Genomic DNA, 17,604 nt, shown 5'->3' with positions numbered 1-17,604 from the left:
ATATCATTAGCGATATAGAGGTTGGTGGACGACTTGGTAATAGCGATCATGAAGAAATTAAGTTCAAATTTATTTGGGATGTCTGTTCCACTGAAAATACCTCCACCGTTCCTAATTTTCGTCTAGGAGATTTCGATGGCTTAAGAGCTTATTTTCGAACGGTATTCCACAGGGAGATTAGCTATTTGAGGGAATGTCAGGTCATAGATCAGGCGCAGGAAACACCTGGGGATGTCCGTCAGGTGTCTGTGAGGGGGGAGGTGGTAGATAGGAATGTAGTCCAGGTGACGGAAATTAACTCAGCTCCAGTACCAAGCAGACGTTCGACCAGTGAGAAGTATAACGAGTTAATAAATATAATACATGGAGGCCAAGATAGATATATTCCTTCAAAACCGTTTAGAACTAATAATTCAGAACCTAGATGGTTAAACAACAGATTAAAATCTCTCATAGGCCAAAGGAAAGGAATATATAGAAAAATAAAACGTGGAGAGGAACACTTACGTAACCGGTACACAATTTTAAATAGAGAAGTAAAGAGGGAGATAAGAAAAGCAAAGAGAAGTTATGAAATTAAGGTTGCCAGTGAATCAAAAGAAAACCCCAAGGGTTTTTATCAAATGTACCGAACGAAAAATAAAGATAGGATAGGACCACTCAGAACAGAATCAGGTGACATCACCAGTGAAGATAAAGAAATGTGCTCCATCCTAAATAATTATTTCATATCGGTATTCACCAAGGAAAATCTTAGCCTGGTCCCTCAAGCAGCAAATATTTACCATGAGAATACGGAAAATATTCTTAGTAAAATAACCATTAGTAAGGAGGACGTATTGAAAGAAATTAATAAGTTAAAACCTCAAAAATCACCAGGTCCGGACGATATATATGCAAAAATTATAAAGGAAACCAAAGAAGAATTATGTCAGCCACTTTTAACGTTATTTAATGACTCTTTAAGTTCAGGAGAAGTTCCAGAGGCGTGGAAAACCGCAAACGTAGTGCCCATCTTTAAAAAGGGTGATAAATCAGCTGCGTCGAATTATCGTCCGATAAGTCTAACGTCAATAGTAGGAAAAATGTTAGAGTCAATTTTGGCAAATAATATTAGAGAACACTTAGAAAAATTTAATCTTATAAACGAAAGTCAGCACGGATTCAGGCAAGGACGATCCTGCCTCACAAATTTGTTGTCATTCTACTCGGAGGTCTATGAGGCAGTAGATAGCGATAAAGCTTACGATGTTATTTATCTGGACTTTAGTAAAGCTTTTGATAGGGTCCCACACGAAAGGTTAGTTAGAAAGGTTCAAGCACACGGTACAGACGGCGATATCTTAAAATGGATAGAATCCTGGCTGAAAGGACGAAAGCAGAGAGTATTAATAAATGGAACTAAGTCGGACTGGGGATTAGTAACTAGCGGTGTACCACAGGGTTCAGTACTCGGTCCCTTATTATTTATCATATATATAAATGATCTAGACTTAGGAGTCAATAGCAGCATCAGCAAATTTGCCGACGATACAAAAATAGGGCGTATCATTAACTCTACTGACGATTGCCATAACTTACAAAAAGACCTCGATACATTGTCCAAATGGTCTAAATCTTGGCAAATGGAATTTAACGTTGAAAAATGTAAAGTACTTAACGTAGGCAAGACCATTGGAGATACTAAATACAGCTTAGATAACAAAGAAATTAGCAAATCGGAATGCGAGAGAGATCTAGGAGTTATGATTAGTAACGACCTTAAACCAAGGCAACAGTGCATTAATGCGAGGAATAAAGCAAATAGGGTCCTAGGATTTATTTCGAGCAGCGTGAGCAATAGATCATCTAAAGTAATACTAAAACTTTATCTAGCATTAGTAAGGCCACATTTAGACTACGCAGTACAATTCTGGTGTCCTTACTATAGAATGGATATTAATTCGTTAGAAAATGTACAGAGAAGAATGACTAAAATGATACATGACGTCCGGAACCTGTCATATGAAGACAGACTGAAAAGACTAAGTCTGCATTCGCTAGAGAGGCGTAGAGTAAGGGGAGACTTAATTGAGGTGTTTAAGTGGATGAATGGTATAAATAAGGGAGATATTAGCAAGGTACTTAAAGTGAGCATACAGGATAGAACTAGAAATAATGGTTTCAAACTAGAAAAATTCCGTTTCAGTAAGGAAATCGGTAGAAATTGGTTTGATAATAGAGTAGTAGACGAATGGAATAAGCTACCTAGTAAAGTAGTTGCTGCCTCTTCCATTGAGAGTTTCAAGCATAGGCTAGATATGCATATGACAAATAAGGGGTGGATATAGGATATTGGATATAGAATAAAGAAAATCTTATAACCAATACTAATTCAAAAAAAATTTCTTTTCAGGTTACACTGTGATAGTCTCTATTCTCCTTTCACACTTTCCTGTAAAATGTCCACGCCAGTTTTTCTATACGGCGTGGTGTTCTTTCTGACTTTTTCCTGCCGGCTTCGGCTGGAGGGTTTGGAGGGCGGGGAAGAGCCTTCTTCTTTGCTATCCTTATCTCATTCTAGTAGTTTAGTTACTCTTCTAGAAGCTGCCTAGCATGGGCCAACCGGCCTACTGCAGTTATCCTCTCTTCTTATGTTCTCTCTCTCTCTCTCTCTCTCTCTCTCTCTCTCTCATCAGTATTCACGCCTCGTCATCATTAGTCAGGTAACCTCGCCACAACAGTTAGGTCTGTGTGATCTGTGTAACTAAGACTCTTTATGTATTTCCTTTCCGCATTGTTTTTTATCCATTATTATTTATCATTTGTCTTTATCTCTCCCATCTTTTCGTTATCTCCCTCATAAAACGGCCTGCCTCTCTCTCTCTCTCTCTCAGCTATCTTTATCTCTCACTTTTCTCCGGTATCTCAGTCTAGCTCCTAAAACATTCCTCTCTCTCTCTCTCTCTCTCTCTCTCTCTCTCTCTCTCTCTCTCTCTCTCATTCCCTCCATATATACTTTTTAAAAACCACCTACTACTTCTCATCCCATTTTCTTATCCTCCTCTGTTCTCTTCACCTTTTTTTTTTAACACCTTTTCCATTTCCTCCAATTCCCTCTTTTACTCTCAGCATTCTCCCTTTCCCTCCTAAGACATTCTCTTTATTCCTTACCATTTCCTCCCTTTATTCACCCATATTTATCAATCTCTTCATACATCTCTCCTATCTCTTACATTTTTTTTCCCCCTTGGTTAATCGATCACTTTGCCTTCCATGTTAATTTGATACAGGCTTATCGGTAATGGAAGCTAAAAAGGTTACATGTAAGATTGGCCTGGATTTCGAGAGCTTATGTGACTGACAAATTAATACGCAATCCCGGATTTTTAAAGATTTTTGGGATTTTATTTAGAAGAGGTATTAAAAAAAAAAATAGGGAAGAAAATTTAATGCACTGAGTAAAATTAAATACATTACTTCAAAAAAAAACTGAAAGCAAGGAGAGAGAGAGAGAGAGAAAGAGAGAGAGAACAGCTGGGGTAAAATATCGATAAATAAGTAAACAGCAATAAAGATAAGTTAATTAAAGACCATAAATAAAGAGACAGTGAGCAATGATTTCTGTATCCCAGTGATGTGATATTTGGAGCTCAGTAAACATTTCAGAATATTTGGCAAGATGTTCATTGGGGTTCGATTCTGGTGGTGATATTGTGGTGTCCAGGTGTACGCGTGACGTCATAGCACTAATGTCACCAGTGGATTATGACGTCATCGCAGTGGAGATAACGTGAAAAAAAAGAAACAAAGGCAGGGGTCATACTGCTAGAATTCACCACACTACTTACAGCTTTCGTTATTCTTCTCTCTCTCTCTCTCTCTCTCTCTCTCCTAACGCCAGACGATTTTATTCAGCTGTGAGAGACCGTTCCGATAAATAAAGCAAAGGAATAATTGAGAGAATAATATTGCTTGCTGGTGGGAGAAAGTGAGAGTTTGAAGGCTTCCGTCATGATCTCCCCTCCCCCCATCACTCCTCCCCCTCCCCCTTTATTATTATCCTCCCCTTCCCCTTATCTCCCCTCCCCATCTCTCCCTTCATTCCACCCCCTTCCCTTTCCTCCCTCCTTCCCAGCTCTTTATCATTATTCCCCTTTCCTCCTCATCTCCCCTCTCCATCTCTTCCTCCCCCTCCCCTTCTCTCCTTCCTTCCCCTTTATCATTATCCCCTCTCCCCTTACCTTCTCATCAACCCCCATTCTTCCTCCGTCATTCCTACCCTCCTCACCACTTCATCATTTCTCCACTCCCCTCCCCTTACTGCTCCCGTGTCCTCCCTCATCCCCCCCTCCCCTTCCTCATTCCCCCCTCCTTTCTTCCCCCTCTCAACCAGTCACCACGGGCAGTATTCACAGATGATTTTAACCACTTTCTTCGATAACCAGGTGACCCTAAATTACCGGAAATCACTTTGTTCTGGCGTACCTGCATTTACCTTGACAATTAGGGAAGTGAAGGAGCGTTGTGGTGTTGATGTGGAAGTGCTGGAGGATGTGAGAAGTACCCTGGGATGTTCTGGCAATATATCAGGGATTGAGAGAGTGAGAGGTGAGGAGTGTCTTGTCCCCTGGGAATGATCAGCCTTCCCGGGTCATATTATAGGATGGAGAGGAGGTGAGGGAAGGAAGGGGATGGGGGGGTACGGTTCATATGGACGAAGATTTAGTGGAAAAATCGAAAAGGAAAAAGAAACTATCAGCTCAGCCCCTGAGTGTCCAGGTTTCTTTGTCCATGACTGTACCTGGGTGAGGGAGGAGGAGGAGAGGGAGAACGAGATTGACTATAGGAGTGTACCTGGGTAAGGGAGGTGGGGGAGAGGGAGAATGAGACTGACTATTATAGAAGTGTACCTGGGTAAGGGAGGTGGGGGAGAGGGAGAATGAGATTGACTAGGGGTGTATGTGGGTGAGGGTGGTGGGGGAGAGGGAGAATGAGACTGACTATGAATGTATGTGGGTGAGGGTGGTGGGGGAGAGGAAAAATGAGATTGACTAGGAGTGTACCTGGGTGAGGGAGGTGGGGGAGAGGGAGAATGAGACTGACTAGGAGTGTACCTGGGTGAGGGAGGAGGGGGAGAGGGAGATTGAGGATGAAATAGGGAGATGAGCTGATGTATATGAGTGTGTGGGGGGGGGTGAGTTGGAGAGAGGACACACTGATGTAGGTGACAGAATAAGTTGGCGATTTGTTTGTGGCTACCCCTCCCGGAATTACGGTGTTTGAAAGAGAGAGAGAGAGAGAGGGTTAGGAGATTCAGAGTCATATACACAACCCAGTCTCAAGCAAGAAATGTTATGTATACGGGCGCTGCGCCTCCACATACCACGACACACTCCAGCGGCAACAAAGCCTTTCACAACACCCCACCCTACAGGAAAAAAAAAAAAAAAAAAAAACAGGAAAGAGAAAAAAAGAGAAATCCTTGAGTAACATCCGCCTCATTTCTTTTCCAGTGCCTCGTCCTTTTTGTTTGTTTTCCATGTAGTGCTTTTCATAAAATTTTGAGGCGATAGGGACAATAAAAAAAATATATATGCATTAAAAGACGCCATGACAAGAGGTTACTGGTGTGTTCGTCGTCATCGTCGTCATTATTATCATCATTATCATCATCATTACCCGCTTCGCAATAAGACAGGTTTTTCCTAAGCAGAGAATAATTGATGATCGGAAGGATTAAGGAAAAAAAAAATACCTTGTAGTAAGTAGGTTACGACTAAAGACACGAAACGAAGATTAGAACAACATTATACTATTTAAAATAATTATAATGATTTAACGCAGAATTAGCACGAATTTTACAGTGTCAAAAATCATCCAAAATCACCTGAGGAAAAAAAAAAAAAAAAAAAATCACTTTTTGGGGTCTTATTTTTACACCTGAAAGAAGATAATTTAACACCAACACCTTGCCGGAAGTAGGCAGTGTTGACAGCTACCGCCAGACGATTTTATTCATCATTGTTTCCCGTCTCACAAGGATTAATTTCTCTATGACACCTTTTTTTTTATTTTTACGCTAACTAGACGATTTCATTCAACCTTCGAAACTTAAAAACAGTGCTTAGATGTTTGTTCCAGCTGCAGAGGGTTTACAGATGAAGAAAAACCGTCTAGAGGTAACAGGAAATAAAACTAACATATCTCCGTGCTGAAAAAGTTAGACAATATCCATAACTTACCTGATTTTGAAGTTGGTGACACGAATTTGAATCCTCACCTTGCGAAGACCACTGACTGACTGACAATGCGAGACGGCTTTTCTGAAATTTATATATTCGCCTGTAGCTTCCACGTAACGGTTGCCACTGAGCATTTTATTTGCATCATTTATTTCCCTTCCTAAATTCCAACGTTATGTGCAAGTAAGAGTGATATTGAAAGCCTATTTGTATGTGATTTTTAATAGTGATTTGGTAAACTTCATGACTTTTGGGATGCCTAAAAATAATGATTACATGATATGGCAACTCGAGGGATTTCCACCAATGAGCTTCGCCGTAAGATATGACGTCACGGAGTCCTTAACCTGCAGCTTCCAGCACGTCTGACTGGATAACAATAGCCATGACGTCACCAGCCAAGCCCCTTTCATTGGTCCGTTAGATCGATGACGTCACGGCTGTATTTCCCATTGGTTGCGTGTCTTTGTGATGTCATTCTCCGCTTTTGGTGATGATTTCAGAGGGCATGAGAGGTTGACCATTAATTAGGTACTTAAAAACACTTCATAACACTTAAATACACTTAGATATTAGTGGACCAGAGCCACTTACAGACACTTAGGCGGTGCTGAGGAGGGAAGAGAAGTGAGAGAAGGGGAGAAAAAGGAAGAGGGAAATGGGAAAACAGAAGAGAGGAATGAAATGGAAGAAGAGGTGAGGCATGGAAGTAGAGAAGAGGAAGGGAATGAGAGGAAAGGCGTGGAAGGAGAGGAAGGGAAGGAGGAGAGAGGCGTGGGAGGAGAAGGGAAAGAGGAGAGGCATGGAAGGAGGAGAAGGGAAGGAGAGGAAAGGGAGGAGAGAATAGGAAAGGCATGAAAGGAGAGAAGAGGAAAGACATGAAAGGAGAAGAAGGGAGGGAGAGAAGATGAGAGGAAGGGAAGGAGAGATGATGAGAGGAAGGGGTGGAGAAAAGAAGAGAGGAAGGGAAGGAGAGAAGATGAGAAGCCAGGAAGGAGAGAAGAGGAGAGGAGGTGAAGAAAAGAGGAGGAGAAGCATGGAGGGGGAGGAAAGGAAGGAATAAAGAGGAATAACAATAAGGAGGAAAGGAAGAGGAGTAGAAAGAAGAATAAGAGAAGAGGAGAAAGTGCAGGATAAGGAGACGAACGAGAGAAAACAAATGAGAAAATAAGAGAGGAGAGGAGTGGAAGAAAGGAAGAAAAGTGAGGGAAGGGAAGGGAGAAGAGGAGAAGAATGGAAGAAAGGAAGAAACGTGAAGGGATATAAGGAAGAAGAGGAGAGGAAAGGAAGAAAAGTGAGGGAAGATGAGGAAGAAGAGGAGAGGAATGAAAGAAGAAGAAGAGAAGATACGAGAGGCGGAAATATGAAAGAATCCTTTGAACCGTCAAGGCGAAGACGTGTATTAAGGAACTAATTCATTTTTCATTTTTTCATTTATTATTATTGTGTGTGTGTGTGTGTGTGTGTGTGTGTGTGTGTGTGTGTGTGTGTGTGTGTGTGTGTGTGTGTGTGTGTGTGTGTGTGTGTGTGTGTGTGTGTGTAGTTCACTGGGTTCACGTTTAGATGAGCCTGGGATAATACTGTTACTACTACTATCACTACTACTACTAATACTACCACTACTTCAGCTACTACGGTTACCCATTCATTACTAGACACTGTGAAGACGCTAACCTCTTCTGTACGAGAGAGGGAGAGAGAGAGAGAGAGAGAGAGAGAGAGGAGGTGAGGTAAATTCCTTCAAAACAGCTGTACCAAATATCTCTCCTCTTCTTCCAACCGCGATTTTTTTTTTTTCCATTCTAAGTTGGTATTCTTTTTCGACGATTTTATTCAGCTGCGTAGAGTACCCTGGCAATGGAGAGGCTTCGGGAGGCTTTATCTCAACCCCTCGCTTCCAAAATCCCTCCTAAGCTGGAAGAAATCGTCTGGAAATGAGTAGGAACAGGGGAGATATCACATTGCCATCCCCTCCCCAGCATCTTATATTCACCTACCACACTACCACAACTATCATCATACCGCCACTCCCCGGCATCGTATATTTACCTACCACAACTACCACCACACCGCCACTCCCCGGCATTGCATACTCATCTACCACAACTACCATTATACTTTTATCTTTGGGTGGTCGGCTACCTGAACTTAAATCCCTCCATAGCTACCACAACTACCACCACACTTCTACTTTTTCGCTTGTCATAATTCAGCTGCCACAACTACCACTACACCGCCTACCACAACTACCACTACACCGCCCTTCCTTTACATTTACTTCCCTCTTTAACTACCACAGCTACCACAACACCCTCTTTAGCTTCGTGCCTTTAGCTACCACACCTTAACTACCACAAGCTACCACACTTTTAACTACCACAGACACCACAAGCATTCGCTACCACAGCTACCACCGACACTCCCCTAGCAGTGCATATTCAATTAACCACAACTACCATCTCATCACCACTCCCAGCCGTCTTTCAGTCAACCACAACATCTTAACTACCACAACTACCACCTCCTAACTACCACAACTACCATCCCTCCTCCACACCATAAAAATAAACTGCTCTAAATAAAACAAATTGCTTCCACTTCACCATCCGTCATCATTGTCTCTACACACACACACACACACACACGCACACACACACGCACACACACACACACACACACACACACCTTCCTCAGTGGGTGTGTGGATGTATATTTGTTTAGGGGAGTTTCACACACACACACACACACACACACACACACACACACCTTCCTCAGTGGGTGTGTGGATGTATGTTTGTTTAGGGGAGTTTCACACACACACACACACACACACACACACACACACACACACACACACACACATTCCTCAGTGGGTGTGTGGATGTATGTTTGTTTAGGGGAGTTTCACACACACACACACACACACACACACACACACACACACACACACACACACACCTGAGCGTGAGTCATAGGAGCCTGACCGTCTTAATATCACCTTCTATATTTCTTAAGACGTCAAAGAAGAAGAAGTAGCGAGAGTTTATTCAGCTTGAAGTGACGACAGCTACTGAGGAATAATAAGTAGATAAATCGCTTAGATGGAAGTGTTACGAAATCTGAAAAAATATATATATATATAAAAATAAAACTTGTAGCGTAAGTTTATTCAGCTTGGGGTGACGACTGCTGTTGAGGTGTAATATGTAGAATAATTCGCTCAAAAGAAATTGTTAGGAAATATGCAAAATAGCCATCTGTAATACGATGAAGAAATCTGTATGAGGATGGCATGATTTAATGATATCCCCGGGCTCAGTGGGTTCAGTCGCTCAGGGAAAGGTGTTACGGAGCCTCCCAAACCCACGAGAATACACCATATTATTTACAAACGATAAGCGAATATCTTTATCCCTAGCACCTCTTCCCTAGCGATTTATTTCTAGATCTGGCTGGCTAATATCCTTTTTGTACGTTATTTATGCAGAGTATGGCGATGTTCGAAGAGTTTTTATATAACGAAATCGGACAGTAAGGTACAATAGGCAAAATAAATCGCTTAGGATACAGTGTTAGGGAGCCCAAGCCTTTTCAGAAACTCGTAAAATCTTCCTGTTGGACGAAAATGAAAAAAGTTGAAGTATTTTTGGGACTTTAAGTATGTAAAGGAATTTTTGTTGAATACGGTAACTCTCTCTCTCTCTCTCTCTCTCTCTCTCTCTCTCTCTCTCTCTCTCTCTCTCTCTCTCTCTCTCTCTCTCTCGTTACATCATCACCTTTACAACCACCACCATCACCACCTCGTTCAGGAAGTCGATAAAATTCACATAAAAGGGATATTTACTACCATGGCAACTACCACAACTACTACCACCACTACCACAACAACCACTACCACCACCACCACAACCACCACTATCACTACCACCACTACATCAACAACCACTACCACAACAACCACAACCACTACCACCACAGACTACCACAACAACCACTACCACAACCACCACTATCACGGTAACTACAGCTATAACCACCACTACCACGCCAACCATTACAGTTACCACCACTACCACAACAATCGTCACTACCACAAGCGCTCGTACCACACAAGTCAAACATGTCACTGTAACCACCACTACGACAAAAACTAACTCAACCGCACCCAGCACTACCACTACACCCTCTACGCCTGGTACTACCACACACTACCACAATAAACACCACACCTACAGCTGCCACTACCACAACTACCACTATCTGCACACCACATCTACCAGCACACATGCTTCTTCCCACACCATAACTACCACCACACCCCTCTACCTACGCCTGCCACTGCCACAACTACCATGACCCCCCCCACACAACTATCACTCCCACACCTACTACCACAACTACCACATCTGCGCACCACACTAAGGTCACCTTTTGCTCCCGTGATCTGAATTTTTTACCTACCACTTCATGACTCGTTCCTCCCCCTCTTCCTCCCTTCCTTCTTCCTCCTTCATACCCTATCCTCCCTTCTCTTCCGTCATTCCCTTTCCTCTCTTCTCCTTCTCTCCCTTTCCTCTGCCTCCCTATTTTCCATCACCCTCTCTTCCTTCTCTCTCTCTCTCTCTCTCTCTCTCTCTCTCTCTCTCTCTCTCTCTCTCTCTCTCTCTCTCTCTCTCTCTCTCTCTCTCTCTCTCTCTCTCTCTCTCTCTCTCTCTCTCTCCCCCATCACCCTTCTTCCTCTCTTCTTCCTTTTCTCCTCTTCCTCCTTTTCTCTCTTCCCTCTTCCATCTGCCTCCTTCCCTTCCTTCCCCCTACCTCCCTCTCTCTCCACTCTTCTTCCTTCCACTTCTCCTCTTCTTCCTTCCCTTCCCCTCCCTCACCCCTTTTACACAACCTTTTACCTCCCTCCCTTCTTCCTCCTTCTCTACTTTTCCCCCTCCCTTCTCCCTCCCTCCCTCCATTTACTGCCCTCCAACTTCGTGATAATATTTTTCTTCCCTGTTCCTTTTCTTCCTCTTTCTAGTCAGTCGTCTTCTTTTCCTTCCTTTCTTTGTAGGATTTCCTTGGTCTAATATTATCTGATTTTCTTCCCCTCTTTTCATCCTTCTTCTTCTCCCACTTCCATCTCTTCTTTGCTCTTCATCGTCTTCATTTTTTTCTTCTTCGTCTTCTTCCATTTCATCTTCCTTTTCCTCTTCTTCTTCATCTTCTTCTTCTCCTTCTTCTTCTTCATCTTCTTCTTCTTTCATCTCCTCTTCCCTTTTCCTTTCTTCCTTGTTAATCATCAAAAAATTTTCCTAAGTGTCCCTCAGCCACTGGAAAGGTTAACTGTCAACTTCCTCCTTTTGTCACCTTTTCCTTTATACGCTTTCCTCCTTCCTTCTTCCAGGTTATATTTTCTCACCTTTCCTTTCTTTCTTTTTTTCTCTCTCTCCTTTTTCTTTATCCATTTTCCTCCTTCCTTCTTCTACGTTATTATATATTCTTTATCTTCCTTAATTTTCCCCTTATTCTGTGTCTTTAATCGCATCTTTACCATCAAAATTCATTGTTCTTTTTCCTTCACGCCCTGCCTAGTGTATTTTCCTGATTGTCTTATTTTATCGCATCGTCACTCATCCTCTTCCTTCGCCTCCTTCACCTTCCGTCTTCAACCCTCTCAAAGGCGGAGTAACTCTAGCATTCAATCTCATCAGACTCCAGGCGATTTTATTCAGCTAAATGGAAGTATATTAATCCGTTTATCTTGTTTCTATCCTCTTGTCTTCTAATCTGACTTTTTCCATACTTCCCCTTCCTCCTCCTCCTCCTTCTCCTTCTCCATATCTTCCTCCTCCTCCTCCTTCTCCTTCTCCATATCTTCCTCCTCCTCCTCCTTCTCCTTCTCCATATCTTCCTCCTCCTCCTCCTTCTCCTTCTCCATATCTTCCTCCTCCTCCTCCTTCTCCTTCTCCTTCTCCATATCTTCCTCCTCCTCCTCTGTCTCCTCATCATCATCCGTCTCCTCCTCCTCCTCCTCCTCCTCCGCCGCCTCCTCCTCCTCCGTCTCTTCCTCCTCCTACTTTTTGTATAATTTTCCTAAGTTTGAGCGTCGTATTTTTTCTTCTTCTTCCTCGTAAGTCTTCCTGTTTTCTTATTACTGGGATATTTTTGTACTGTGCTCCTTCCCTCCTTTCTTCGGCCTTCTCCCACTTCTCTCTTATACTCCAGGAACTGACTGACGCTTGATTTTTCTTTCTTTCTGTCGTAAGCACCGTCCTTGCATTTAAGAGAGAGAGAGAGAGAGAAAGGGAGAGTTGAATGTCACCGTGATAAATATAAGAACTGCATTACACGTGAAAGGATTAACTCCAGACCTCATGGGGCAACGTAGGATTGGATGATGATGATGATGATGATGAGAAATAATTGCTCCGTCTTGCCCATACGCTTGCCATACATAGCGATAATCTCTCCGTCTCAGCAGTTCGTATCTCGGGAATGTAAGGACCTCCGCTGTGGTACTTTGTTCAGGACTAACCTCAAATTGCAGTTATATATATAAGCTTTGATAGTTAACCAGAGGAGTGGATGGTATATGTATATTTTGGGATCAGAAGGCGATTTTTTCTTTTTTCTGTCTACGCTAAAATTATGGTGATGTAAGTCTTCCAAGTTGCCCTAAGAGCGAGTTAGATAGATAGACAGAAAGATAGATGAATATAGATTGATTGATTGACTGATAGATATAGATAGATAGAAAGATAAATATACAGTAGATAGATAGAAAAAATATAGATAGATCGATTGATTGATGAATATAGATAGATAGATAGATAAATAAATATATAGTAGATAGATAGAAAGATAAACATAGGTAGATTGATTGATAAATATAGAAGGATAAATACACAATAGATAGATAGAAAGATATAGACTGATTGACTGATAAATATAGACATAGATAGATAAATATACAGTAGATAGATAGATAGATAAATATAGATAGATAGACTGACAGATATAGCTAGATAGATAGATGAATAGACACACTAGCCCTCAATGTTGACAGAAAGCGTTGTGGTGCACCCAACCCCCCTTCCCTTCATTGACGTCAGCACACACCCCAAATGACTGACGCCTGGGGAGTGGTGGCGGCCCAGGCTGGTAAATCTTGGGTTAGGGTGTATCCTGATGTTCCCGACCTAGTGGTGTAGTGGTTAGGACATCCCGGTCGGAATAGGTGCGTAGGTTCGATCCCCCAAGAGGTGACTGGGGGGTTTTCGATCTTGTTGTGCCGCTAAGGGAAGCAGCCTACTCACCTACCCTTAAATATACCGGAAAAAGGTAGCCTAGCCTAGGGACCCTACGCCTGGAAATGGATAAAATGGGATTGGCTGTTTCTCTCTCTCTCTCTCTCTCTCTCTCTCTCTCTCTCTCTCTGATTCTTGACCTCTCTCAGTTCAGTTGATGACCAGGTGTAATCAGATTGGGGAGGGGTCGATTTGACTAGCAACCAAGGAGACTCATTCCAGTAACAGATCTTAGGCTCATCGAAATTTCAAGCAAACACGACTTAGCATTAGAGTGTGGGAGTGACCCGGTTTTGATCAAGTGGAAATAAACAGACCACACCTGATGGAAAATATATCAACAAGAGTCACCTGTGTTGTTGATGTGTTTGTGTGTCGGTATTGGAGATATTGTTGTGTAGGCAGACTCTGAATTCAAGGACAGTGAACAAGCAGATTGTCTGTGTACATAGATAGATAGATAGACGGGAAGATAGATAGATAGACGGGAAGATAGATAGACAGATAAACGGGTAGTTAGATGGACACAGGTATGCCTATGGAGACTGATAGACAGGTAAATAAACTTACATACATATAGATAGAGAGATAGGCAGGTAGGTAGGTAGATAGACACAGGCATGCATATAGATAGATTGATAGATAAACAGATAGGCAAACATACATACATATAGACAGGTAGATACAGTAGATAGATAGATAGATAGACACAGGCATATATATATAGGCCCATATAGATAGATTATTAAATACATACACAGGTAAATAGAAAGGTAAACATACATACATACACATAAACACAGATAGATAGATAGGCAGATAGACAGATTTTTGTATGACCATCTTGAAGAGCTGGGAAGATGATGACGTCACAAAGACCATGAGGGCATTTTCGTGTGAAGTTGACCTGACTCACCTTCACCTAACTCATGCTCGTCACAGCTCTAGGGGAAAGAAAAATCTAGTAGGATTATTATTAGTAATTAGTTTTTTTTTTTACTTTAATTTTTTTGTGACCGTCAGCCTCTCCATTATCTCCTCTCTCTCTCTCTCTCTCTCTCTCTCTCTCTCTCTCTCTCTCTCTCTCTCTCTCTCTCTCTCTCCATCTCAGTTTTGTCTCCTTGGCTTGTCTTCTCAGTGGTTAAGGAAGCTCCCTAGCACCTCTTCCTTAGCGATTTATTTTTTGCTACGGCTGGTTAATATCCTTTTGTGTGTTATTCATGCTGAGTGTGGGAATATTTGAATTAGCGACACGGAAGACGACAGTAAGGGGTAATAAGCAAAATAAGTCACTTAGGAAGAGGTGTTAGGAACCTTGAAATTACCACTCCTTGTTCTTACGTGCATTTCTGGACGTCTTGTGTGGCTAATTTTTTCTTATATTCTCCCTCTTTTATTCTTTTTTTTTTTTAATCATCAAGGGTTTCTAATATGCTGAATAAAATCGTCCGGCGGTGGCTAGAATCAATTTTGAAAGGTGTCATGGGGCTGAAGTGGTTGATGATTTTGTTTAACCCCTTCTACTGCTCAACTTAATAGCCTGACAGTAGCAGAGAAGAAAATGAAAGACAAAAATAAGTCGTCTTACTGATTCTTTATGTATTTTTTTTCTTCTTAGTTACCTTCTCAAGTTCCCCCCCCCCTTCATCTTACTCTCTCTCTTTCACCACCTCCCTCATTTATCTGTTTCTCCTTCCACACGTTTTATCATTCATTTTTCTGTTTTTATTTTTTCCTTCCCCTGTTCATCTTCTGTAACAAAAATATTCACACATTTTATAGGCATTAATACGTCATGTAGTAATTATAGGCATGTAATAATATAGGCAGTAGTACACATCATGGCACAATATGTACAACTTGCTCAACATGCAGCGTCTGGTGCTGAGGTGGAGACATACACATTCTCTGACCGGAATGCAAAACACATAACACATTCCAGACGAACAAGAATCCCATTAGGTAGCAAAGACGAGGGGTAACTGATGAAAGCCGGCTAGACATGTGACGGAAGAGTAAAAGACACACGCCGAGCACTATATATATCCCAGAAATCGGAGGGGATAGTCAGAGGGGACCAGAGAAGGCGGAAGGGAATGGAAGAGATAGGAAAGCGTAGGAGGTTCGCCGTCCCGCTGACAGTACGCGGGTCCGTCGATGTAACTGTGTCACAATAAACCCCGTAGCCCAAGAGTGTCCATATCTCACCTTCAATTACGATACAAGCTAGACAGAGAAGCACCTACCTCAAGACAAAACCCCACAAACAGCTATCCAACGCCTCACGACTTCATTTTAGTAGAAACAGTTCTCCATATCATCCACATTATCGACACTGATATTTACCTGTCTACCTGGCTTTCTACGTACCTCCCTATCTCTCCAATTAACAACTTTATCATTCATTTTTTTTTTCTCCCTTTTATGTCTTCTGTTCTTCCCTTTTCCCCTTATCTTCTTCTCTCTCCTTAACCCCTTCAGTACTGTGGCGTCTTGCTGATTCTTCTTCTTCTTACAACCACACGATTTTACTCACCTCAGGGAAGAAGTTAAGAGTTTGTCCTCATTACATCTTCCTCTTCCTCTTACCTCCATATTCCTCTTCACTGATGCCTATCGTTCAGTATTTCCCTTTCTTTCATTTTTTCCCTCCCCGTGCCCCTGTTATGCCTTCCCCTTTTTTCTCCTCCTCCTCATCTTCCTTACCTTCTCCTCCTCCTCCTCCTCCTCCTCCTCTTCCTTTAACCCCTTCAGTACGGTGACGTCATTTTATTCTTTTTACTGCCAGACGATTTTATTCAGCCTTCACAGTGTAGGGATTTTTTTTTTCCTAGGTTTCCTCCTCCCCTTCCACTTCTCTCTCCTCCTCCTCCTCCTCCTCCTCTTTTCATCCAGTGCCGTCTTCTTTATCGGCTATTCTTCTTTTTCTTACCATTTTCTTCTGTCTTCTTACCCTTCCTCTTCCCTTTTTTTTTTTTTTTTTTCATTTTCTTTTTCCTTCACTTTTGTCTGATTACTCATCCACTTGTTTGTCTGTATTCAAGGATTTTGTTACCAGGACTCTCTCTCTCTCTCTCTCTCTCTCTCTCTCTCTCTCTCTCCAGGTAGATAGATTGATAGACATATTTCAACTAGTTTGTCTCTTACGTATATTTCTCTCTCTCTCTCTCTTTCACACATACACACCCTCCATTTCCACATAACACACACATTCACCAATTCCCCGCCCCGTTTTTTATGCGCCTTCACAAAAAACGTGGGATCCCCAACTATTGTAATTTTCACATTGAGTAATATCCCACCGCGCCCATGCCCCTTTTCAGAATTCTTCGGTCAGCGTCCTAAATAGAATTCCTCTCTCTCTCTCTCTCTCTCTTTCTCTCTCTCTCTCTCTCTCTCTCTCTCTCTCTATTTCTTGGCCTGTTTTTCTGGTTTTGTTATGCGCTTTTCGTTGCTTTTCTTGTTTTTGTTTGTTCTTTTCTGTGTTCTCAGTCTTTGTCTTGCTGTGGACATCATTTCCTTTATTTGTTCCTTTATCTTGTTGCCTAATTCCCCCCCCCCTCCTCTCTGTCTGTCTGTCTGTCTGTCTCTCTCTGATAGCCTTGCATTATATCATTTCGCCCTATTAACTTAACAACTCTGCTACATCACATCCATCACGAAGACAGCATAATTCTCCTTGGATTAGCCCTTTCACTACGAGAGGTATGCCCTACGCTGAGAAACTGGTCTGGCTGTGACAAGGATAGCAAGTACAAGAGTATTAGTAGACGCCGTGAGAAGGATAACAATTACGAGATTATTAGTCATGGGGGATCATCAGGGTCCGTGAGATGGGGTACCGCTGAAGTCTACGGGATTGGAACGCCTCATTTCCGAAAATCACTAATGAGAGGCAGACGGACAGAGCCGCCTATTCTAGTATTTTATCACAGCTGACGCCAGACGATTTTATTCAGCTTAGAGAGTTGTGGAAGTGTTAATATTGGTGCCCTTGATGGATGGATTGATGGATGTGTTGATGGATGGGTGGATGAAGGATGGATGGGTGGTAGAATAAATAATAAAATGGTTGCATGGATGGATGA

At 42.1% G+C, this 17,604-nt stretch overlaps 1 protein-coding gene across 1 annotated transcript in view; it reads right to left on the bottom strand.

Moving 5' to 3' along the window:
- LOC145416617 (uncharacterized) overlaps positions 1-6,267 on the bottom strand; it is a 10,854-nt gene extending 4,587 nt beyond the window's left edge. Inside the window, exon 1 of the mRNA XM_080285550.1 lies at positions 6,225-6,267. The gene's annotated coding sequence lies outside the window, so the exon portion shown is untranslated. The remainder of the gene's footprint in view (positions 1-6,224) is intronic.
- Between the last annotated feature and the right edge of the window lie 11,337 nt (positions 6,268-17,604).

This window comes from Coenobita brevimanus, chromosome 107 (assembly GCF_032717465.1).
Source record: "Coenobita brevimanus isolate Jiangsu-jjx chromosome 107, ASM3271746v2, whole genome shotgun sequence".
Classification (NCBI taxonomy): Eukaryota; Metazoa; Arthropoda; class Malacostraca; order Decapoda; family Coenobitidae; genus Coenobita; species Coenobita brevimanus.
This window is presented reverse-complemented; position numbering and strand designations above follow the sequence as displayed.